Raw genomic sequence first — 26,196 nt, 5'->3', positions numbered from 1 at the left:
GTGAATACAAAAATGTCTAGATATTATCAGCAGTGAAGCGGAACGCATAGCAGTGAAATAAACAGCAATAAAACAAAAGCTATGGCCGTTAAAATGAGAACTCAAGACATCAGATTTGCAATACAACGACATGAAATTGAGTGGTTATCTCTTTTCAATACGTAGGAGTTATAATAGACAACCAGTTGAAATTCACTCAAGAAATTGAATATCTTCGGGAACGCTGTAAAGCCAGAAACTCAGCTTTGCGCTCCTTGACCAGTCTTAGAGAGGGTGCATCTCTACCAGTACTCAAAATGTACTACGTTCAAGCAGTTAGGTCACTCATTGACTATGCTGCCCCTGCTCTTACATCCCTCAGTGATAATCAATGGGAGAAACTGGAAGTGTCTCAAAATGATGCTCTCATGCTGGGAGCACCTATATGGACGCGTAGAGAGAACCTTAGAATGGAAATCAATTTACCAGTATTAGAAAACAGGATGAAACAAAGGATAGCCACCATAACAGCAAAACTTATTGGAACCACCGCCAGTCTGTCAATCAAAGACAGCATACAGAGATCCTTTCAGAAAAACCTTTAATATAGAACAAGCACATGAATGGATAATCTGGTCAAGATTCCAAAGAAAGTGGACCTGAAATGGACCATTAAAAACAAAGGGGAAGATAGACCATATCAACACTTTCGGCAGCCTCCTCCATGGGAAGATTCGAATCTAAGGATAATCATTGAAGGATTACCAGTTAAAAAATCAGAATGTGACTCGCAGAGGCTGAAAGCAGTCATAGAACAACAAATGGAAACCATCTCAAGACCTACAACAACTCACATCTTCACAAACGGATTAGTTATCAAGAAAGAGGTTCTGCAGGGGCAGCAGTTTGCACTAACAACCATGAAGCTTACTGGAGCATGAATAGTGGGTGCTCAACATTGCAAACAGAATTATATGCCCTGAAGGAGGCAATAAACTATACAATTGAGAATAATTTACATGATGTCATCATTCATACCAACTCTAAATCATCGCTCCAGGCATTGTTATCCAGTCAGCACAGAGAAAATATACAACTCCTCACAGAAATTCAACATATAGGAAAAGAAGCCCATAATCTAAGGCTGTCAATCACCCTAACTTGGATAACACGTCACATTGGCATAGATGGTAATGAAAAGACAGACTCACTAGCAAAAACCGCTACTGCTCTACCAGTTGTACAGGTTCAAATACCTCCAAGTTTTTCACAGATTAAGGAGCAAATCAAGAAGAAAATATTCTCAACTATCAAAAGTCGCCACAGAGCCAAAGAAGCCGAAGGGTGATCCAATGCGATATGGTACCAACAAGCCATTGCATGGTTACTCCTCTTTCAAACCTGGCAAAAAGATATCCAGAGACATTGCAGAAGCAATACACAGACTCAGACTTGGTTACAAGTGCTGCTGGGAGGTAATGAACCCAATAGTTAAAAAGTGTTACATCTGTGAAACAGAAGCAGAGGCGCCACTATTGCACTTCTTACTGGAATGTGAAGCTACTGAAGCCCTACGCATCAAACTCAACATTAATCCAACGACAACAGCTGCATTAGATGCACATTCCACCGCGACTACAATGATTAGAAAAGCCGTTGAGGAATGGGACTCACTAGTGAGCAGTCTGCATCTACATCCGCCATCAAGATAATTTAATAAAACAAGACTAAAACCAGTGCACTAAAACAGAAGCGATAAACAGACAGGGAAAGAGGAGGAATCCACTCCTCCATTTTAAACCTAGAGCCAAATATCAGAGTAACAAGGTTATCGCGAATAACCGAACTCAATTACGGGCTCACCATAGCCCGTGCTACATGGACACTTCGTTCTGAGTAGCTAAATCTGAAACAACACAAAAACAACAGGCAGTAAGTTTTGGGTTGGTGGACTTTTGTACCATCGTGGCCGAGTCGGTTAAGGCAGGTGTCTGAATATCACCAGGACGTGAGTTGAAGCCACTCCATTTCCTCTAAATGATTTTCATTGATATATCACGCCAGTGTGATTTCACTGTGGCACAATTATATATAACAGAGTGCGTGCAGTGCTTATGTTGCCAGCAATGTCATTATCAATGCCATTGAAATCTTAGTAGCGTCAAACATCATTCAAAAGTTGATGTTTGACGATTGATTGAGAGTATTTGTGCACTGAAAATCTTTTGTTCTAGTCCTCACAGAGAGGATATAAACCCACTTGAACCTGAACAAAAAAATGACAATAAAGTTAATTTTAGAAATTAGTAACCCTACATATGAAGATGTATTTATTTTTTTATTTATATACAAGAAGGTACATTAATTGGGTTTATAAGAGTACATATATAGCATTGATGATTACACATTCTTGTAAAGGTATTTGCATGCATAGCGTTTCGGGCATGTTCTTAATCTAAAAGAAAAATTTAAGTAGGTAATATGTAGCAAAATTGAAACAGAAAGTACAAGTACATTTGTAAGGAAATTTGAAGAAAATTAGCTGTTAAATTACAGTGAAGTTTGAGGCTAATCAAACAGGTACAATGTAGCATAATTTGAGGAATATTTCTAGGTACATCGTAGCAAAATTTGCTTTCAACATAACAACCATGATATAAGATGATGGCAGTGAATATAACGGTGAAGTTGTATGGCTTAGGCACACATTTTGGGGGGAGTGGGCAGCACACGATACAGTGCGAGTTTAAGGCACTAGGTAGGAAACTATGAGGATGAAATTATGTAGTTTTTGGTTTTTACATTTGAATAAAGCGTAGGCTGGACAACTTTTTAATTTGTAAGGGAGTGAGTTCCATAGACTAAGTCTCTTTATTTGCATAGAGTGTTTACACAGATTTAGTTTGACTGGGGATTTAAGGAGATATTTATTTCTGGTGTTGTGATTATGGGTTCAATTGCATCAGCCAAAGAAGAGTTTCAGATCAGGAATGGCATGTAGGAACGAGGTTTTGTACTTGTAAATGGCACAAAAGAATGTGTGGAGTGAGTTTATATTTAGCATGTTTAGGGATTTAAACAGGGGAAGCTGTGTGTTCTCTGAAAACAGAGTTTGTTATTGTTCTGATAGCAGATTTTTGCTGAGTGATGATGGGCTTAAGGTGGTTTGCAGCAGTTGAACCACCATGCTCAGATCCCGTATGTAAGACTGGGATAGATTAGCGCGTAGTGTAATGAGAGGAGAGCAGAGTTTGGAACAATTGATTTTAGAAAGTACACTTACCGCTTTCAAAACTTTATTGGTTGCGTTGTATGTGCGTGTTGAAGTTGAGTCTCTTGTCTAGGCCAAGGAACTTTCCATCACTTTTATTGCTGATGTCTATCATCAATAGATGATTCATTGTCTATCTGAAGCTGAATTCCATTTGTCGATTTGGTTCCAAATAAAATGTAGTATGTCTTTTCTATGTTTAGTGTGAGTTTGTTGGTTGACATCCTTGAGTAAATTTTTTAATTGGTTATAAACATCATTATTTAGTGTGTGGATTGGGGGTCTGAATAGAAGGAGGTAGTATCGTCAGCAAATATTATAGGTTTAAAAATGTTAGAGAAATTAGACAGATCATTGATGTATATAAGAAACAGAAGAGGTCCTAGGATGCTGCCCTGTGGCACCCCTACGGTGAATGGTAGAGTGTGGGAGGTTACATAATTTTGTCTACATATTGATGTCTATCTCTAAGATTGGATCGAATATAGTTCAGGGCAAGGGCCTCGAATTCCAAAGTGGTGAAGTTTAAGGAAGAGGTAGTTATGATTAACAGTATCAAAGACCTTTCTCAGATCAATGAAGAGTCCAATTGGGAACTTATTTTTGTTAAGGGCTGTGTAAATGATATTAAGCAGACTAAAAATTGTATCATTGATACTCTTTTGGGAGTGGAAGCCAAACCGACTGGGACTTAGTGCGTTGAATTTTACGAGGTAGGAGTAGAGCTGTTTATAAATAATTTTTTCAAATATTTTTGATAATATAGGTATAGTTGATATTGGTCTGTAATTGTTTATGTCTTCCATATTGCCTCCTTTATGAACTGGCGTTACTCGTGCTTTTTCAGGATTTCAGGGAAAGATACCGAAGAGTAAATTAAATTGTCCAGGAAGGACAATTTGGTTCTTATTAATTAAGAATTAATTAATAAGATTCATTAATCTTAATGAATCATTAAGATTCTGATGAATTAATGTCATTAGTTCATTAAAATTCATTCTCCAGGAAGGCGCTGCTCGACGCATGGTGTTCACATCACGTTGGCGCTCGGTTAAACACCCTCAGCTCTGGCCAGTAACTCGTTAGGTGACAGTACAGTCAGCCTCACCCAAGGTCAGGAGTTTTTTAATAGGCCTAACGGACTTCCTTCCATCGCTGTTTGAGAAACTAAACTAAACCATTTTGGGTTGACAGCTGGTAGTTCTGGGGCTCTAGGCTCCCAGAGAGACTGGTCCTCCTGCTGCTGCTGCTGCTGCCGCAAGAGGCTCCACTTTCTAATGATTTAGTTGTTATATATATTGCAGTTCTCTCAGCGGCCTGTTGGTCTAGGGGTATGATTCTCGCTTAGGGTGCGAGAGGTCCCGGGTTCAACTCCCGGACAGGCCCGCGTTAATTTTAAAACAAGGATTTATTATGTTAAATATTATAGTTATATATGTTCTTATACGTAATTGCAACATTAGGAGCTTAAATTCGAAAATAAATTCTCTAGTGTCACTGGAAAGGATACCAGATGGTGCCCGGGTCTGTCTCATCTATGATCCTCTCTTCCCTCTTTCCCCTGCAGTTCACCCCAGTCTTTACTCTACTCGTATAACCACTCCCCTTCTGCACCTTCCCTTTTGCCTCTCTCTCTCCAGGGTTGCCAGATTGGGCTACAAGTAGTGAATTGGGCTACTTTTGAGAGCCCCACGCTCCTAAATTTTTAATTTTGCTACTTGCGACTTTTTGGGCTAGTTTAAACGCAAGTTGGGCTATTAATATTAAGAAACTCAATGATGATTATTTATGCTTTAATAACATAATCTGTACAAATCACTGCCGAGTCCAACAGCCTGATTGACTAGACCACTTACCGCAGGAGAGCCCTGGTCAGAGAACGGCCCCTGGAGACGTTGATCCTAGGAACCTTTGAAAGAAAAAGTAACCGCAAGGCAAGGTAATCCTCCCTAGGGGCAATAGATTTCTCAACCTTAATTGTTAATAATACTTCATCCCAAAAGCTACACCTGGTTCCACAGATCTTCATTAAGGGGAGAAAGTTATCTAGAAATTTACAGATTGATAAATGATGGGAAAGATCCCTTACAGTTAATACCTTTGTCAGGAAGACGATGGTTGGCAAGGAGCGGTAGTGTAAAGCGGCCGTTTGATCAGTGAGGTTCTCTAACAACTCATTACCAAATAGCTTTTTCCTCTTGTGGTAAATATGTTGCAAAGGCAACTATTTTCAATGTACGCTGATCCCTCCAATAAGCTATATTTCACATGTCTCAAACCAATCCTAAATGATTTTGAAAGGATGAATTTACTTTATCAAAAGATGAAGCAGATCAGTAAAGCCTTCTCACTGTCTTAGAAAACTTCACTCTTGGAATACTCAGAAGAATCTTTCGTCCTCATCATGCAAAGCTTCATGTTAATTTGGACTACAATTCTATGTATCTGCCCCTGGAGAAAGTTGACTTTGGTTACGAATTTTCAACACTTCTGGCCACTAACAGACAAAACAATTTTACAGCCCAGGAAAAGTTTCAAAATGTTCAAGAAAGATGCGATAATTTTTTAATGAAAGCTTGCAAATAGCTTCTTTCTCGTATTCTAAGTAATGTTGAAACTATAAAAAAGGTGAAAAATCTGTTACCTATCATATGCCTTAGCTTACATGGCCACTATTTTCGGAACTTCCGTTAGTATTAGCTGACCAATCTAAGCTTAGTGAAATTGAAAGTCAGTGGCGCCTACTGTTAACCATTGACTAGTCCAACATTTGTAAGGGACAAATTCCGACATCTGAATCGTCATTTTAGACCAAGACAATAACTGTCAAGAACACTGCTGGCGATCCCATACTGATTGACCTCGCTGAATTTGTGTTGAAAATATACAGCTTGCCAATCAGTAATGCCCTGGTTGAACGGATATTTTCGAGAGTAACGTCTGTGAAAACTAAACTGAGAAATCTTGAATGGGAATGAGACTTGAGGTTTTGACATCAGTCTTGAGAATCAAAACATATCTTGAAGAAAATGTTACTTGTTGCTCGTCATTTGAACCACTCATGTCAATGCTTAAATATGAGTCTGCAATATACAAGAACGAGGTTGTGGATGCAGATCAAGATCTTGGTAATCTTCAACTGTAAAGACGTGGAAGGACTTCGCACCCATTAAGCTTCAAACAGTAAATATTGGTAAGTTATCCTATTATCATATTGGTTAAATATATATATGCAGAGATAATGTTAATAAAACAATTAAAATCGTTTAATGTACTCTATATATCATAATAGATTACTTTGAAACCCGTATCAGTCACTAAACGAAAAATTGGGCTACTCTTATTACAAATTCGCTACTTTTAGACCGTCAGCTCGCTACTTTTTAGCAATTTGAATCTGGCAACCCTGTCTCTCGCTCCTCTTTCCCCTCCTCCTTTCCTCCCCTCATTTCTCTCCCTTCCTCAGAAAAAACAATGCAAGCAAACACAGCGTAACTGCAATATTACTTTTATAATTAATACTTTGCTTCAATGTTTTAACGACGTAATTAGAAAATGATGTGGTTATGTTGTGTTTAACTTGCCACATTATTAACGAAAATGTTTTGAACAAATATCTGGAAAATTGAACCCCTATTTTGGACTTCGTAGGAGTTCCTGGGAGTTGGAATAGGAGCTGATCCTTCTTATGGTGTGCGACCTTGACCACACTATGACACTCATACAATCAAAAATCGCCATTCAAAATGTTGTGAGGTTAGCCCCAAGCATCTGGCCTGTAACCTTGGACAAACTGATAAAAAAAAAGACATATTATCTAGTTTAGATACAAGACGGGGGGGGGGGTGGTTGGTACATGGCTGCAACCAGGTCTATTTTCCCATTCTTCCCAGTCACCCATTCTTTATTATATCTTTCCCTATCCCCAACCCTCTCTTCTCCTCTCCAACTTCTTCCTTCTGCAGCAAGTTCTGGGTTGGTGGACTTTTGTACCATCGTTGCCGAATCGGTTAAGGCAGGTGTCTGAATATCACCAGAACGTGAGTTGAAGCCACTCCATTTTTTAAAAATGATTTTCATTGATATATCACGCCAGTGGGATTTCACTGTTGCATAATTATATATAACAGAGTGCATGCAGTGCTTATGTTGCCAGCAATGTTATAATAAATGACATTGAAATCTTAGTAGCGTCAAACATCATTCAAAAGTTGATATTTGACGATTGATTGAGAGTTTTTGTGCACTGAAAATCTTTTGTTCTAGTGCTCACAGAGAGGATATAAACCCACTTGAACCTGTACAAAAAATGACAATAAAGTTAATTTTAGAAATTAGTAACCCTACATGAATGAAGATTTATTTATTTATTTATTTATATACAAGAAGGTACATTAATTGGGTTTATGAGAGTACACATATAGCACTGATGATTATACATTCTTATAAAGCTACTTGCAGGCTTGGCGTTTCGGGCCTGTTCTTAATCTAAAATAAAAATTTAAGTAAGTGATATGTAGCAAAATTGAAACAGAAAGTACAGGTACATTTGTAAGAAAATTTGAAGAAAATTAGCAGGTAAATTACAGTGAAGTTTGAGGCTAATAAAACAGGTACATTGTAGCATAATTTGAGGAATATTTTTAGGTACATTGTAGCAAAATTTGCATTCAGCATAACAACCATGATATAAGATGATGGCAGTGAATACAACGGTGAAGTTATTTGGCTTAGGCACACATTTTGGGGGGAGTGGGCAGCACACGATACAGTGCGAGTTTAAGGCACTAGGTAGGAAACTATGAGGTTGAAATTATGTAGTTTTTGGCTTTACATTTGAATAAAGCGTAGGCTGGACAACATTTTAATTCGTAAGGGAGTGAGTTCCATAGACTAAGTCTCTTTATTTGCATAGATTGTTTACACAGATTTAGTTTGACTGGGGATTTCAAAGAGATAATTATTTCTGGTGTAGTGATTATGGGTTCTATTACATCTGTCAAAGAAGAGTTTCAGATCAGGAATTGCATCTAGGAACAAGGTTTTGTACTTGTAAATGGCACAAAAGAATGTTTAGAGTGAGTTTATATTTAGCATGTTTAGGGATTTAAACAGGGGGAACTGAGTGTTCTCTGAAAACAGAGTTTGTTATTGTTTTGATAGCAGATTTTTGCTGAGTGGTGATGGGCTTGAGGTAGTGTGCAGCAGTTGAACCCCCATGCACAGATACCGTATGTAAGATAGGGATAGATTAGCGCGTAGTATAATGAGAGGAGAGCAGAGTTTGGAACATAATTGATTTTAGAAAGTATACTGACCGATTTTGAGACTTTTTCGTTATGTTGCATGTGCGTGCTGATGTTAAGATTCTTGTCTAGACCAAGGAACGTTACATAATTTTTATTGTTGATGTTAACATTGTCTATCTGAGGCTGAATTGCATTTGTCGATTTTGTTCCAAATAAAATGTAGTATGTCTTTTCTATGTTTAGTGTCAGTTTGTTGGTTGACATCCTTGAGTAAACTTTTTAATCGGTAATAAACATCATTATTTAGTGTGTGGATTGGGGGTCTGAATAGAAGGAGGTAGCAAATATTATAGGTTTAAAAATGTTAGAGAAATTAGACAGATCATTGATGTATATAAGAAACAGGAGAGGTCCTAGGATGCTGCCCTGTGGCTCCCCTACGGTGAATGGTAGAGTGTGGGAGGTTACATAATTTTGTCAACATATTGATGTCTGTCACTATGATTGCATCGAATATAGTTCAGGGCAAGGGCCTCGAATTTCAAAGTGGTGAAGTTTAAGGAAGAGGTAGTTATGGTTAACAGTATCAAAGGCCTTTCTCAGATGAAAAATAAGTCCAATTGGGAACTCATTTTTGTCAAGGGCTGTGTAAATGATATCAAGCAGACTAAAAATTGTATCATTGGTACTCTTCTGGGAGCGGAAGCCAAACTGACAGGGACTTACTACGTTGAATATTACGAGGTACTAGTTGAGCTGTTTATAAATAATTTTTTCAAATGTTTTAATAATATAGGTATAGTTGATATTGGTCTGTAATTGTTTATGTCTGCCATATTACCTCCTTTATGAACTGGCGTTACTCGTGCATTTTCAAGATATCTGGGAAAGATATGCGAAGAAAGATTAAATTAAATTGACTAGGAAGGACAATTTAATTCTTATTAATTAGGAATTAATTAATAAGATTCATTAATCTTAATGAATCATTAAGATTGTAATAAACTAATGTCATTAGTTCATTAAAATTCATTCTCCAGGAAGGCGCTACACGTCGCATGGTGTTCACATCACGTTGGCGTTGGGTTAAACACTCTCAGCTCTGGCCAGTAACTCGTTAGGTGACAGTACAGTCAGCCTCATCCTAGGTCAGGAGATTTTTAATAGGCCTAACAGACTTCCTTTCATCGCTGTTTGAGAAACTAAACTAAACCATCTTGGGTTGACAGCTGGTAGTTGTGGGGCGCTAGGCTCCCAGAGAGACTAGTCTTCCTGCTGCTGCTGCTGCTGCTGCCGCAAGAGACTCCACTTTCTAATGATTTAGTTGTCATATATATTGCACTTCTCTCAGTGGCCTGTTGGTCTAGGGGTATGATTCTCGCTTAGGGTGCGAGAGGTCCCGGGTTCAACTCCCGGACAGGCCCGAGTTAATTTTAAAACAAGGATTTATTATGTTAAATATTATAGTTTTATATGTTTTTATACGTAATTGCAACATTAGGAGCTTAAATTTGAAAATAAATTCTCTAGTGTCACTGGAAAGGGTACCAGGTGGTGCCCTGGTCTGTCTCTCCTATCATCGTCTCTTCCCTCTTTCCCCTGCAGTTCACCCCCGTCTTTACCCTACTCATATAACCACTCCTCTTCTGCCCCCCCCCCTTCTTTTGCCCCCCTCTCTCTCTCTCTCTCTCTCTCTCTCTCTCTCTCTCTCTCTCTCTCTCTCTCTCTCTCTCTCTCTCTCTCTCTCTCTCTCTCTCTCTCTCTCTCTCTCTCTCTCTCTCTCTCTCTCTCTCTCTCTCTCTCTCTCTCTCTCTCTCTCTCTCTCTCTCTCTCTCTCTCTCTCTCTCTCTCTCTCTCTCTCTCTCTCTCTCTCACTCTCTCTCTCTCTCTCTCTCTCTCTCTCTCTCTCTCTCTCTCTCTCTCTCTCTCTCTCTCTCTCTCTCTCTCTCTCTCTCTCTCTCTCTCTCTCTCTCTCTCTCTCTCTCTCTCTCTCTCTCTTCTCTCTCTCTCTCTCTCTCTCTCTCTCTCTCTCTCTCTCTCTCTCTCTCTCTCTCTCTCTCTCTCTCTCTCTCTCTCTCTCTCTCTCTCTCTCTCTCTCTCTCTCTCTCTCTCTCTCTCTCTCTCTCTCTCTCTCTCTCTCTCTTTCTTTTCTTTCCCCTCCTCCTTTCCTTCCCTTATTTCTCTCTCTCTCTCTCTCTCTCTCTCAAAATAAACAATACCAGCAATATTTTTTTTATAATTATTCCTTTGCTTCAATGTTTTAACGACTTAATTAAAAAGTGATGTAGTTATGTTGTGTTTAACTTGCCACATTATTAACGAAAATGTTTTGAACAAATATCTGGAAAATTGAACCCCTATTTTGGACTTCGTAGGAGTTCCTGGGATTTGGAATAGTAGCTGATCCTTCTTAAAGTGGGGCATTGGCCACACTATGACACTCCTCATACAATAAAAAATCACCATTGAAAATTTTGTGAGGCTAGTCCCAAGCATCTGGCCTGCAACTTTGGACAAACTGATAAAAAACAGACACATTATCTTGTATAGATACTAGACGGGGGTACATGGCTGCAACCGGGCCTATTTTCCTGTTCTTCCCAGTCACCCATTCTTTATTATATCTTTCCTTATCCCCAACCTTCTCTTCTCCTCTCCAACATCTCTCCTCTCTTCTCCATCCTCTTCTTCCCTCTGCCGTAAGTAAAAAACTAAAAATACAGCTCCAGGCGAGGACAAAATCACTTACAACATGCTAGCCAAGCTAGGAGAAAAGGTGAAGAAGCCTTCTTGAATCTCATCAACAGAGTATGGGTGACAAGAACTCGACCACTCTCTTGGAACAGTGTAATTATAGTTCCAATTCCAAAACTTAAAGACCCAGGAAATCCAAGACCCATCTCTAACCAGCTGTCTGGCCAAAACTGCAGAAAGAATGGCCCTTAATCGAATTGAATGGAAAACCAATCCACTACACCAAAATATGTTTGCTTACAGAAAAAATGTTGGAGCCACAGAATGCCTTACCTCCCTCCTGGATCAAATCAATGACAAACATGGAATCCTTATTTTTCTAGACCTTGAAAAAGCCTTCGAGCTTGCATTGCTTCAGCTACACTGTGCTGTCTTGTGGATAAGGAAATCAAAGGACACGCTCTTGCCTTTGCCAAAGGAAGCCTGCTTAACCGAGAAGCTAAAGTCAAATTCCAAGGAAAAAATCGACCTCAAAGAGGCTGGAAAATGGAACTCCGCAGGGAGGAATACTAAGCCCTTTCCTCTTCAACTGTCTCATGGAACAATTCATGAAGATCAAGCTACCAAAAGCCAAACTTCTTAACTATGAAGACGACGTTGTGGGCATCATCAATGGCAAAGACGCAAGGAACCATGCACACTGTGAAACTATCCATGTGTGTGTGATGTGAAAAATAATAGTAGTAGTAGTTAGAAACAGTTGATTGACAATTGAGAGGCGGGCCGAAAGAGCAGAGTTCAACCCCCGCAAGAACAACGAGGTGAATACAAAAATGTCTACATATTATCAGCAGTGAAGCGGAACGCATAGCAGTGAAAATAAACAGCAATAAAACAAAAGCTATGGCCGTTAAAATGAGAACTCAAGACATCAGACTGGCAATACAACGACATGAAATTAAGTGATTACCTCTTTTCAATACCTAGGAGTCATAATAGACAACCAGTTGAAATTCACTCAAGAAATTGAATATCTTCGGGAACGCTGTAAAGCCAGAAACTCAGCTTTGTGCTCCTTGACCAGTCTTAGAGAGGGTGCATCTCTACCAGCACTCAAAATGTACTACGTTCAAGCAGTTAGGTCACTCATTGACTATGCTGCCCCTGCTCTTACATCCCTCAGTGATAACCAATGGGAGAAACTGGAAGTGTCTCAAAATGATGCTCTCAGAACAATGCTGGGAGCACCTATATGGACGCGTAGAGAGAACCTTAGAATGGAAATCAATTTACCAGCATTAGAAAACAGGATGAAACAAAGGATAGCCACCATAACAGCAAAACGTATTGGAACCACCGCCAGTCTGTCAATCAAAGACAGCATACAAAGATCCTTTCAGAAAAACCTTCAATATAGAACAAGCACATGGATGGATAATCTGGTCAAGATTCTAGAGAAAGTGGACCTGAAATGGACCATTAATAACAAAGGGGAAGATAGACCATATCAACACTTTTGGCAGCCTCCTCCATGGGGAGAATCGAATCTAAAGATTATCATTGAAGGATTACCAGTTAAAAAATAAGCATGTAACTCGCAGAGGCTGAAAGCAGTCATAGAACAACAAATGGAAACCATCTCAAGATCTACAACGACTCACATCTTCACAGACAGATCAGTTGATCAAGAAAGAGGTTCTGTTGGGTCAGCAGTTTACATTAACAACCATGAAGCTTACTGGAGCATGAATAGTGGGTGCTCAACATTGCAAACAGAATTATATGCCATGAGGGAGCCGGTCGGCCGAGCGGACAGCACGCTGGACTTCTGATCCTGTGGTCCCGGGTTCGATCCCGGGCGCCGGCGAGAAACCATGGGCAGAGTTTCCTTCACCCTATGCCCTTGTTACCTAGCAGTAAAATAGGTACCTGGGTGTTAGTCAGCTGTCACGGGCTGCTTCCTGGGGGTGGAGGCCTGGTCAAGGAACGGGCCGCGGGGACACTAAAGCCCCGAAATCATCTCAAGATAACCTCAAGAAGGAGGCAATAAACTATACAATTGAGAATAATTTACATAATGTCATCATTCATACCAACTCTAAATCATCACTCCAGGCATTGTTATCCAGTCACAGAAATTGAACATATAGGAAAAGAAGCCCATAATCTAGGGCTGTCAATCACCCTAAATTGGATAACACGTCACATTGGCATAGATGGTAATGAAAAGGGAGACTCACTAGCAAAAACTGCTACTGCTCTACCAGTTGTACAGGTTCAAATACCTCCAAGTTTTTCACAGATTAAGGAGCAAATCAAGAAGAAAATATTCTCAACTATCAAAAGTCGCCACAGAGCCAAAGTAGCCGAAGGAAGATCCACTGCGGTATGGTACGAACACGCCACTGGTTACTCCTCTTTCAAACCTGGCAAAAAGATATCCAGAGACATTGCAGAAGCAATACACAGACTCAGACTTGGTTACAAGTGCTGCTGGGAGGTAATGAACCCAATAGTTAAAGAGTGTCACATATGTGAAACAGAAGCAGAGGCGCCACTATTGCACTAATTACTGGAATGTGAAGCTACTGAAGCCCTGCGCATCAAACTCAACATTAATCCAACGACGGCAGCTGCATTAGATGCACATTCCACCGCGACTACAATGATTAGAAAAGCCGTTGAGGAATGGGACTCACTAGTGAGCATTCTGCATCTACATCCGCCATCAAGATAATTTAATAAATCAAGACTAAAACCAGTGCACTAAAACAGAAGCGATAAATAGACAGGGAAAGAGGAGGAATCCACTCCTCCATTTTAAACCTAGAGCCAAATATCAGAGTAACAAGGTTATCGCGAATAACCGAACTCAATTACGGGCTCACCATAGCCCGTGCTACATGGACACTTCGTTCTGAGTAGCTAAATCTGAAACAACACAAAAACAACAGGCAGTAAGTTCTGGGTTGGTGGACTTTTGTACCATCGTGGCCGAGTCGGTTAAGGCAGGTGTCTGAATATCACCAGGACGTGAGTTGAAGCCACTCCATTTCCTCTAAATGATTTTCATTGATATATCACGCCAGTGTGATTTCACTGTGGCACAATTATATATAACAGAGTGCGTGCAGTGCTTATGTTGCCAGCAATGTCATTATCAATGCCATTGAAATCTTAGTAGCGTCAAACATCATTCAAAAGTTGATGTTTGACGATTGATTGAGAGTGTTTGTGCACTGAAAATCTTTTGTTCTAGTGCTCACAGAGAGGATATAAACCCACTTGAACCTGAACAAAAAAATGACAATAAAGTTAATTTTAGAAATTAGTAACCCTACATATGAAGATGTATTTATTTTTTTATTTATATACAAGAAGGTACATTAATTGGGTTTATAAGAGTACATATATAGCATTGATGATTACACATTCTTGTAAAGGTATTTGCATGCATAGCGTTTCGGGCATGTTCTTAATCTAAAAGAAAAATTTAAGTAGGTAATATGTAGCAAAATTGAAACAGAAAGTACAAGTACATTTGAAAGGAAATTTGAAGAAAATTAGCTGTTAAATTACAGTGAAGTTTGAGGCTAATCAAACAGGTACAATGTAGCATAATTTGAGGAATATTTCTAGGTACATTGTAGCAAAATTTGCTTTCAACATAACAACCATGATATAAGATGATGGCAGTGAATATAACGGTGAAGTTGTATGGCTTAGGCACACATTTTGGGGGGAGTGGGTAGCACACGATACAGTGCGAGTTTAAGGCACTAGGTAGGAAACTATGAGGATGAAATTATGTAGTTTTTGGTTTTTACATTTGAATAAAGCGTAGGCTGGACAACTTTTTAATTTGTAAGGGAGTGAGTTCCATAGACTAAGTCTCTTTATTTGCATAGAGTGTTTACACAGATTTAGTTTGACTGGGGATTTAAGGAGATATTTATTTCTGGTGTTGTGATTATGGGTTCAATTGCATCAGCCAAAGAAGAGTTTCAGATCAGGAATGGCATGTAGGAACGAGGTTTTGTACTTGTAAATGGCACAAAAGAATGTGTGGAGTGAGTTTATATTTAGCATGTTTAGGGATTTAAACAGGGGGAGCTGTGTGTTCTCTGAAAACAGAGTTTGTTATTGTTCTGATAGCAGATTTTTGCTGAGTGATGATGGGCTTAAGGTGGTTTGCAGCAGTTGAACCCCCATGCACAGATCCCGTATGTAAGACAGGGATAGATTAGCGCGTAGTGTAATGAGAGGAGAGCAGAGTTTGGAACAATTGATTTTAGAAAGTACACTTACCGCTTTTAAAACTTTATTGGTTGCGTTGTATGTGCGTGTTGAAGTTGAGTCTCTTGTCTAGGCCAAGGAACTTTCCATCACTTTTATTGCTGATGTCTATCATCAATAGATGATTCATTGTCTATCTGAAGCTGAATTCCATTTGTCGATTTGGTTCCAAATAAAATGTAGTATGTCTTTTCTATGTTTAGTGTGAGTTTGTTGGTTGACATCCTTGAGTAAATTTTTTAATTGATTATTTACATCATTATTTAGTGTGTGGATTGGGGGTCTGAATAGAAGGAGGTAGTATCGTCAGCAAATATTATAGGTTTAAAAATGTTAGAGAAATTAGACAGATCATTGATGTATATAAGAAACAGAAGAGGTCCTAGGATGTTGCCCTGTGGCACCCCTACGGTTAATGGAAGAGTGTGGGAGGTTACATAAATTTTGTCTACATATTGATGTCTATCTCTAAGATTGGATCGAATATAGTTCAGGGCAAGGGCCTCGAATTCCAAAGTGGTGAAGTTTAAGGAAGAGGTAGTTATGATTAACAGTATCAAAGGCCTTTCTCAGATCAATGAAGAGTCCAATTGGGAACTTATTTTTGTTAAGGGCTGTGTAAATGATATTAAGCAGACTAAAAATTGTATCATTGATACTCTTTTGGGAGTGGAAGCCAAACCGACTGGGACTTAGTGCGTTGAATTTTACGAGGTAGGAGTAGAGCTGTTTATAAATAATTTTTTCAAATATTTTTGATAATATAGGTATAGTTGATATTGGTCTGTAAATGTTTATGTCTTCCATATTGCCTCCTTTATGAACTGGCGTTACTCGTGCTTTTTCAGGATTTCAGGGAAAGATACCGAAGAGTAAATTAAATTGTCCAGGAAGGACAATTTGGTTCTTATTAATTAAGAATTAATTAATAAGATTCATTAATCTTAATGAATCATTAAGATTCTGATGAATTAATGTCATTAGTTCATTAAAATTCATTCTCCAGGAAGGCGCTACACGTCGCATGGTGTTCACATCACGTTGGCGCTCGGTTAAACACCCTCAGCTCTGGCCAGTAACTCGTTAGGTGACAGTACAGTCAGCCTCACCCAAGGTCAGGAGTTTTTTAATAGGCCTAACGGACTTCCTTCCATCGCTGTTTGAGAAACTAAACTAAACCATTTTGGGTTGACAGCTGGTAGTTCTGGGGCTCTAGGCTCCCAGAGAGACTGGTCCTCCTGCTGCTGCTGCTGCTGCCGCAAGAGGCTCCACTTTCTAATGATTTAGTTGTTATATATATTGCAGTTCTCTCAGCGGCCTGTTGGTCTAGTGGTATGATTCTCGCTTAGGGTGCGAGAGGTCCCGGGTTCAACTCCCGGACAGGCCCGCGTTAATTTTAAAACAAGGATTTATTATGTTAAATATTATAGTTATATATGTTCTTATACGTAATTGCAACATTAGGAGCTTAAATTCGAAAATAAATTCTCTAGTGTCACTGGAAAGGATACCAGATGGTGCCCGGGTCTGTCTCATCTATGATCCTCTCTTCCCTCTTTCCCCTGCAGTTCACCCCCGTCTTTACTCTACTCGTATAACCACTCCCCTTCTGCACCTTCCCTTTTGCCTCTATCTCTCCAGGGTTGCCAGATTGGGCTACAAGTAGCGAATTGGGCTACTTTTGAGAGCCCCACGCTCCTAAATTTTTAATTTTGCTACTTGCGACTTTTTGGGCTAGTTTAAACGCAAGTTGGGCTATTAATATTAAGAAACTCAATGATGATTATTTATGCTTTAATAACATAATCTGTACAAATCACTGCCGAGTCCAACAGCCTGATTGACTAGACCACTTACCGCAGGAGAGCCCTGGTCAGAGAACGGCCCCTGGAGACGTTGATCCTAGGAACCTTTGAAAGAAAAAGTAACCGCAAGGCAAGGTAATCCTCCCTAGGGGCAATAGATTTCTCAACCTTAATTGTTAATAATACTTCATCCCAAAAGCTACACCTGGTTCCACAGATCTTCATTAAGGGGAGAAAGTTATCTAGAAATTTACAGATTGATAAATGATGGGAAAGATCCCTTACAGTTAATACCTTTGTCAGGAAGACGATGGTTGGCAAGGAGCGGTAGTGTAAAGCGGCCGTTTGATCAGTGAGGTTCTCTAACAACTCATTACCAAATAGCTTTTTCCTCTTGTGGTAAATATGTTGCAAAGGCAACTATTTTCAATGTACGCTGATCCCTCCAATAAGCTATATTTCACATGTCTCAAACCAATCCTAAATGATTTTGAAAGGATGAATTTACTTTATCAAAAGATGAAGCAGATCAGTAAAGCCTTCTCACTGTCTTAGAAAACTTCACTCTTGGAATACTCAGAAGAATCTTTCGTCTTCATCATGCAAAGCTTCATGTTAATTTGGACTACAATTCTATGTATCTGCCCCTGGAGAAAGTTGACTTTGGTTACGAATTTTCAACACTTCTGGCCACTAACAGACAAAACAATTTTACAGCCCAGGAAAAGTTTCAAAATGTTCAAGAAAGATGCGATAATTTTTTAATGAAAGCTTGCAAATAGCTTCTTTCTCGTATTCTAAGTAATGTTGAAACTATAAAAAAAGGTGAAAAATCTGTTACCTATCATATGCCTTAGCTTACATGGCCACTATTTTCGGAACTTCCGTTAGTATTAGCTGACCAATCTAAGCTTAGTGAAATTGAAAGTCAGTGGCGCCTACTGTTAACCATTGACTAGTCCAAGATTTGTAAGGGACAAATTCCGACATCTGAATCGTCATTTTAGACCAAGACAATAACTGTCAAGAACACTGCTGGCGATCCCATACTGATTGACCTCGCTGAATTTGTGTTGAAAATATACAGCTTGCCAATCAGTAATGCCCTGGTTGAACGGATATTTTCGAGAGTAACGTCTGTGAAAACTAAACTGAGAAATCTTGAATGGGAATGAGACTTGAGGTTTTGACATCAGTCTTGAGAATCAAAACATATCTTGAAGAAAATGTTACTTGTTGCTCGTCATTTGAACCACTCATGTCAATGCTTAAATATGAGTCTGCAATATACAAGAACGAGGTTGTGGATGCAGATCAAGATCTTGGTAATCTTCAACTGTAAAGACGTGGAAGGACTTCACACCCATTAAGCTTCAAACAGTAAATATTGGTAAGTTATCCTATTATCATATTGGTTAAATATATATATGCAGAGATAATGTTAATAAAACAATTAAAATCGTTTAATGTACTCTATATATCATAATAGATTACTTTGAAACCCGTATCAGTCACTAAACGAAAAATTGGGCTACTCTTATTACAAATTCGCTACTTTTAGACCGTCAGCTCGCTACTTTTTAGCAATTTGAATCTGGCACCCCTGTCTCTCTCTCCTCTTTCCCCTCCTCCTTTCCTCCCCTCATTTCTCTCCCTTCCTCAGAATAAACAATGCAAGCAAACACAGCGTAACTGCAATATTACTTTTATAATTATTACTTTGCTTCAATGTTTTAACGATGTAATTAGAAAATGATGTGGTTATGTTGTGTTTAACATGCCATATTATTAACGAAAATGTTTTGAACAAATATCTGGAAAATTGAACCCCTATTTTGGACTTCGTAGGAGTTCCTGGGAGTTGGAATAGGAGCTGATCCTTCTTATGGTGTGCGACCTTGACCACACTATGACACTCCTCATACAATCAAAAATCGCCATTCAAAATGTTGTGAGGTTAGCCCCAAGCATCTGGCCTGTAACCTTGGACAAACTGATAAAAAAAAGACATATTATCTAGTTTAGATACAAGACGGGGGGGGGGGGGGTGGTTGGTACATGGCTGCAACCAGGTCTATTTTCCCATTCTTCCCAGTCACCCATTCTTTATTATATCTTTCCCTATCCCCAACCCTCTCTTCTCCTCTCCTCTCCAACTTCTTCCTTCTGCAGCAAGTTCTGGGTTGGTGGACTTTTGTACCATCGTTGCCGAATCGGTTAAGGCAGGTGTCTGAATATCACCAGAACGTGAGTTGAAGCCACTCCATTTTTTAAAAATGATTTTCATTGATATATCACGCCAGTGGGATTTCACTGTTGCATAATTATATATAACAGAGTGCATGCAGTGCTTATGTTGCCAGCAATGTTATAATAAATGCCATTGAAATCTTAGCAGCGTCAAACATCATTCAAAAGTTGATATTTGACGATTGATTGAGAGTTTTTGTGCACTGAAAATCTTTTGTTCTAGTGCTCACAGAGAGGATATAAACCCACTTGAACCTGTACAAAAAATTACAATAAAGTTAATTTTAGAAATTAGTAACCCTACATGAATGAAGATTTATTTATTTATTTATTTATATACAAGAAGGTACATTAATTGGGTTTATGAGAGTACACATATAGCACTGATGATTATACATTCTTATAAAGCTACTTGCAGGCATAGCGTTTCGGGCCTGTTCTTAATCTAAAATAAAATTTAAGTAAGTGATATGTAGCAAAATTGAAACAGAAAGTACAGGTACATTTATATGAAAATTTGAAGAAAATTAGCAGGTAAATTACAGTGAAGTTTGAGGCTAATAAAACAGGTACATTGTAGCATAATTTGAGGAATATTTTTAGGTACATTGTAGCAAAATTTGCATTCAGCATAACAACCATGATATAAGATGATGGCAGTGAATACAACGGTGAAGTTATTTGGCTTAGGCACACATTTTGGGGGGAGTGGGCAGCACACGATACAGTGCGAGTTTAAGGCACTAGGTAGGAAACTATGAGGTTGAAATTATGTAGTTTTTGGCTTTACATTTGAATAAAGCGTAGGCTGGACAACATTTTAATTCGTAAGGGAGTGAGTTCCATAGACTAAGTCTCTTTATTTGCATAGATTGTTTACACAGATTTAGTTTGGGGATTTCAAAGAGATAATTATTTCTGGTGTAGTGATTATGGGTTCTATTACATCTGTCAAAGAAGAGTTTCAGATCAGGAATTGCATCTAGGAACAAGGTTTTGTACTTGTAAATGGCACAAAAGAATGTTTAGAGTGAGTTTATATTTAGCATGTTTAGGGATTTAAACAGGGGGAGCTGTGTGTTCTCTGAAAACAGAGTTTGTTATTGTTTTGATAGCAGATTTTTGATGAGTGATGATGTGCTTGAGGTAGTGTGCAGCAGTTGAACCCCCATGCACAGATACCGTATGTAAGATAGGGATAGATTAGCGCGTAGTATAATGAGAGGACAACAGAGTTTGGAACATAATTGATTTTAGAAAGTATACTGACCGTTTTTGAGACTTTTTCGTTATGTTGCATGTGCGTGCTGATGTTAAGATTCTTGTCTAGACCAAGGAACGTTACATAATTTTTATTGTTGATGTTAACATTGTCTATCTGAGGCTGAATTGCATTTGTCGATTTTGTTCCAAATAAAATGTAGTATGTCTTTTCTATGTTTAGTGTCAGTTTGTTGGTTGACATCCTTGAGTAAACTTTTTAATTGGTTATAAACATCATTATTTAGTGTGTGGATTGGGGGTCTGAATAGAAGGAGGTAGTATCGTCAGCAAATATTATAGGTTTAAAAATGTTAGAGAAATTAGACAGATCATTGATGTATATAAGAAACAGAAGAGGTCCTGGGATGCTGCCCTGTGGCACCCCTACGGTGAATGGTAGAGTGTGGGAGGTTACATAATTTTGTCAACATATTGATGTCTGTCACTATGATTGCATCGAATATAGTTCAGGGCAAGGGCCTCGAATTCCAAAGTGGTGAAGTTTAAGGAAGAGGTAGTTATGGTTAACAGTATCAAAGGCCTTTCTCAGATGAAAAATAAGTCCAATTGGGAACTCATTTTTGTCAAGGGCTGTGTAAATGATATCAAGCAGACAAAATTGTATCATTGGTACTCTTCAGGGAGCGGAAGCCAAACTGACAGGGACTTACTACGTTGAATTTTTCGAGGTACTAGTTGAGCTGTTTATAAATAATTTTTTCAAATGTTTTAATAATATAGGTATAGTTGATATTGGTCTGTAATTGTTTATGTCTGCCATATTACCTCCTTTATGAACTGGCGTTACTCGTGCATTTTCAAGATATCTGGGAAAGATATGCGAAGAAAGATTAAATTAAATTGACTAGGAAGGACAATTTAATTCTTATTAATTAGGAATTAATTAATAAGATTCATTAATCTTAATGAATCATTAAGATTGTAATAAACTAATGTCATTAGTTCATTAAAATTCATTCTCCAGGAAGGCGCTACACGTCGCATGGTGTTCACATCACGTTGGCGCTCGCTTAAACACCCTCAGCTCTGGCCAGTAACTCGTTAGGTGACAGTACAGTCAGCCTCATCCTAGGTCAGGAGATTTTTAATAGGCCTAACGGACTTCCTTTCATCGTTGTTTGAGAAACTAAACTAAACCATTTTGGGTTGACAGCTGGTAGTTGTGGGGCTTTAGGCTCCCAGAGAGACTAGTCTTCCTGCTGCTGCTGCTGCTGCCGCAAGAGGCTCCACTTTCTAATGACTTAGTTGTCATATATATTGCAGTTCTCTCAGTGGCCTGTTGGTCTAGGGGTATGATTCTCGCTTAGGGTGCGAGAGGTCCCGGGTTCAACTCCCGGACAGGCCCGAGTTAATTTTAAAACAAGGATTTATTATGTTAAATATTATAGTTTTATATGTTTTTATACGTAATTGCAACATTAGGAGCTTAAATTCGAATATATATTCTCTAGTATCACTGGAAAGGGTACCAGGTGGTGCCCGGGTCTGTCTGTCTCTCCTATCATCCTCTCTTCCCTCTTTCCCCTGCAGTTCACCCCCGTCTTTACCCTACTCATATAACCACTCCTCTTCTGCCCCCCTCCTTTTGCCCTCCCCCCCCCCCCTCTCTCTCTCTCTCTCTCTCTCTCTCTCTCTCCTCTCTCTCTCTCTCTCTCTCTCTCTCGTCTCTCTCTCTCTCTCTCTCTCTCTCTCTCTCTCAGCTCTCTCGTCTCTCTTCTCCTCTCTCTCTCGCTCTCCTCTCTCACTTCTCTCTCTCTCGCTCTCTCATCTCTCTCTCTCTCTTCTCTCTCTCTCGCTCTCCCTCTCGCTCTTCTCTCTCTCTCTCTCTCTCTTGCTCTCCTCTCTATCTCTCTCTCTCTCTCTCTCTCTCTCTCTCTCTCTCTCTCTCTCTCTCTCTCTCTCTCTCTCTCTCTCTCTCTCTCTCTCTCTCTCTCTCTCCTCTTTCACTTCTTCCTTTCCTCCCTTCATTTCTCTCTCTCTCCTCAGAATAAACAATACCAGCCAAACACAGCATAACCGCAATATTACTTTTATAATTATTACTTTGCTTCAATGTTTTAACGACGTAATTAAAAAATGATGTGGTTATAGTTGTGTTTAACTTGCCATATTATTAACGAAAATGTTTTGAACAAATATCTGGAAAATTGAACCGCTATTTTGGACTTCGTAGGAGTTCCTGGGATTTGGAATAGGAGCTGATCCATCTTAAAGTGGGGCATTGGGATCGACCTTGACCACACTATGACACTTACTCATACAATAAAAAATCGCCATTCAAAATTTTGTGAGGCTAGCCCCTAGTATCTGGCCTGTAACCTTGGACAAACTGATAAAAAACAGACACATTATCTTGTGTACATACTAGACGGGGGTACATGGCTGCAACCGGGCCTATTTTCCCCTTCTTCCCAGTCACCCATTCTTTATTATATATTTCCCTATCCCTAACCTTCTCTTCTCCTCTCTTCACCAACCTCTTCTTCCCTCTGCAATAAGTTCTGGATTGTGGACTTTTGTACCATCGTGGCCAAATCTGTTAAGGCAGATGTCTGAATATCACCAGTACGTGACATGAAGCCACTCCATTTCCTCAAAATGATTTTCATTGATATATCACGTTAATGTGATTACAATGTTGCATGATTATATATAACAGATTGTATGCAGTGCTTATGTTGCCAGCAATGTTATAATAAATGACACTGAAATCTTAGCAGCGTCAAACATCATTCACAGGTTGATGTTTGACGATTGATTGAATCTTTTTGTGCACTGAAAATCTTTTGTCCTAGTGCTCACAGAGAGCAAATAAACCCACTCGAACCTGTACAAAAAATTGACAATAAAGGTAATTTTAGAAATTAGTATCCTTACATATATAAATTTATTTATTTATTTATATACAAGAAGGTACATTAATTGTGTTTATGAGAGTACATATATAGCATTGATGATTATACATTTCTTGTAAAGCTACTTGCAGGCATAGCGTTTCGGGCATGTCCTTAATCTAACAGATAAATTTAAGTTGGTAATATGTAGCAAAATTGAAAAATGTTAACAGGTACATTTGTAAGAAAATTTGAAGAAAATTAGCAGGTAAATTACAATGAAGTCTGAGGAATATCAAACAGGTACATTGTAGCATAATTTGAGGATTATTTCTAGGTACATTGAAGCAAAATTTGCATTCAACATAACAACCATGATATAAGATGATGGCAGTGAATACAATGGAGAAGTTGTATGACTTAGGCACATATTTTGGGGGGCGTGAGTAGCACAAGATATAGTGCTAGTTTAAGGCACTAGGGAGGAAACTATGAGGATGAAATTAGGTACTTTTTGGTTTTACTTTTAAATAAAGCATCGACTGGACAACTTTTTAATTCGTTAGGGAGTGAGTTCCATAGACTAAGTCTCTTTATTTGCATAGAGTGTTTACACAGATTTAGTTTGACAGGGGATTTCAAAGAGATATTTATTTCTGGTGTGGTGATTATGGGTTCTGTTACATATGTCAAGGAAGAGTTTCAGATCAGGAATTGCATCTAGGAACAAGGTTTTGTACTTGTAAATGGCACAAGAGAATGTGTGGAGTGAGTTTATGTTTAGCATGTTTAGGGATTTAAAGAGGGGAGCTGTGTGTTCTTTGGAAACAGAGTTTGGTATGGTTCTGATAGCAGATTTTTGCTGAGTGATGATGGGCTTGGGGTAGTTTGCAGCAGTTGAACCCCCATGCACAGATATGTAAGACAGGGTTAGATTGACGCGTAGTATAATGGGAGGAGAGCAGAGTTTGGAACATAATTGATTTTAGAAAGTATACTGACCGTTTTTGAAACATTTTTTGGTTGTGTTGTATGGGCGTACTGAAGTTGAGTCTCTTGTCTAGGCCAAGGAACTTTCCATAATTTTTATTGCTGATGTTAACATTGTCTGTCTGAGGCTGAATTGCATTTTGTCGATTATGTTCCAAATAAAATGTAGTAGGTCTTTTCTATGTTTAGTTTGAGATTGTTGGTTGACATCCACGAGTAAACTTTTTAATTGGTTATTTATATCATTATTTAGTGTATGGATTGGGGGGGGGTCTGAGTAGGAGGAAGTAGTGTCGGCAGCAAATATTATAGGTTTAAAAATGTTAGAGAAGTTTGACAGATCATTGATGTATATAAGAAACAGGAGACGTCCTAGGATGCTACTCTGTGGCACCCCTACTGTTAATGGTAGAGTGGGGGAGGTTATATCATTTTTGTCTACATATTGATGTCTGTCACTAAGATTGGATCAAATATTGTTCAGGGCAAGGGCCTCGGATCCCATAATTTTGAAGTTTAAGGAAGAGGTAGTTTTGGTTAACATTATCAAAGGTTTTCCTCAGGTCTATGAAGAATTCAATTGGGAACTTACTTTTGTCAATGGGTGTGTAAATGATATCAAACAGACTAAGAATTGTACCATTGGTACTCTTTTGGGAGCGGAAGCCAAACTGACGGGGACCTAGTACGTTGACTTTTACGAAGTAGCAGTAGAGCTGTTTATAAATAATTTTATCAAATATTTTTGATAACATACGTATAGTTGATATTGGTCTGTAATTGTTTATGTCTGCCATATTGCCGCCTTAATGAATTGGTGTTACTCGTGCTTTTTTAGGATATCAGGGAAAGACAGGTGAAGAAAGATTAATATTCATTCTCCAGGAAGGCGCTGCACGACGCATGGTGTTCACATCACGTTGGCGCTCGGTTAAACACTCTCTTCTCTGGCCAGTAACTCGTTAGGTGACAGTATGGACAGCCTCACCCTAGGTCAGGCGTTTTTTAATAGGCCTAACGAAGTCCCTTTCGTCGCCATTTGAGAAACTAAACTAAACCATCTTGGGTTGACAGCTTGTAGTCCTGGCGCGCTAGGCTCCCGGAGAGACTGGTCCTCCTGCTGCTGCTGCTGCCGCAAGAGACTCCACTTTCTAATGACTTAGTTGTCATATATTGCAATTCTCTCGGCGGCCTGTTGGTCTAGGGGTATGATTCTCGCTTAGGGTGCGAGAGGTCCCGGGTTCAACTCCCGGACAGGCCCGATTTATTTTTAAAATAAGGCTTTATTGTGTTAAATATTAAAATTGTAAATGTTTTTACACGTAATTGCAGCATTAGGAGCCTAAATTTAAAAATAAACTCTTTACAGTGTCACTGGAAAGGGTACCCGGTGGTGCCCGGGTCTGTCTGTCTCTCCCAAGTTCTCCCTCTCTTTCCCGTCCTTTTCCCTCTTTTCCCCTGCAGTTCATTTCCGTCTCTCCCCTACTCCTATAACCACTCCCCTTCTGCCCCGCCCACTTTTGCCCTCTCCTCTTCGCCCTTTT

General features: G+C 39.1%; 5 non-coding genes across 5 annotated transcripts; all 5 read left to right on the top strand.

The window, feature by feature from the left end:
• Positions 1–4,564: 4,564 nt before the first annotated feature.
• Positions 4,565–4,636, top strand: TRNAP-AGG (transfer RNA proline (anticodon AGG)). The gene has a single exon. It is a non-coding gene; the product is annotated as a tRNA-Pro (tRNA).
• A 5,215-nt stretch (positions 4,637–9,851) lies between these two features.
• On the top strand, positions 9,852–9,923 carry TRNAP-AGG (transfer RNA proline (anticodon AGG)). The gene has a single exon. It is a non-coding gene; the product is annotated as a tRNA-Pro (tRNA).
• A 6,881-nt stretch (positions 9,924–16,804) lies between these two features.
• TRNAP-AGG (transfer RNA proline (anticodon AGG)) lies at positions 16,805–16,876 on the top strand. Its single transcript has one exon. It is a non-coding gene; the product is annotated as a tRNA-Pro (tRNA).
• Positions 16,877–22,101: 5,225 nt separating this feature from the next.
• On the top strand, positions 22,102–22,173 carry TRNAP-AGG (transfer RNA proline (anticodon AGG)). Its single transcript has one exon. It is a non-coding gene; the product is annotated as a tRNA-Pro (tRNA).
• A 3,668-nt stretch (positions 22,174–25,841) lies between these two features.
• Positions 25,842–25,913, top strand: TRNAP-AGG (transfer RNA proline (anticodon AGG)). Its single transcript has one exon. It is a non-coding gene; the product is annotated as a tRNA-Pro (tRNA).
• Positions 25,914–26,196: the final 283 nt, after the last annotated feature.

This window comes from Procambarus clarkii, chromosome 43 (genome assembly GCF_040958095.1).
Source record: "Procambarus clarkii isolate CNS0578487 chromosome 43, FALCON_Pclarkii_2.0, whole genome shotgun sequence".
Taxonomy (NCBI): Eukaryota; Metazoa; Arthropoda; class Malacostraca; order Decapoda; family Cambaridae; genus Procambarus; species Procambarus clarkii.
The sequence above is the reverse complement of the archived record's forward strand: the minus strand, read 5'-3'. Positions and strand labels throughout refer to the sequence as shown.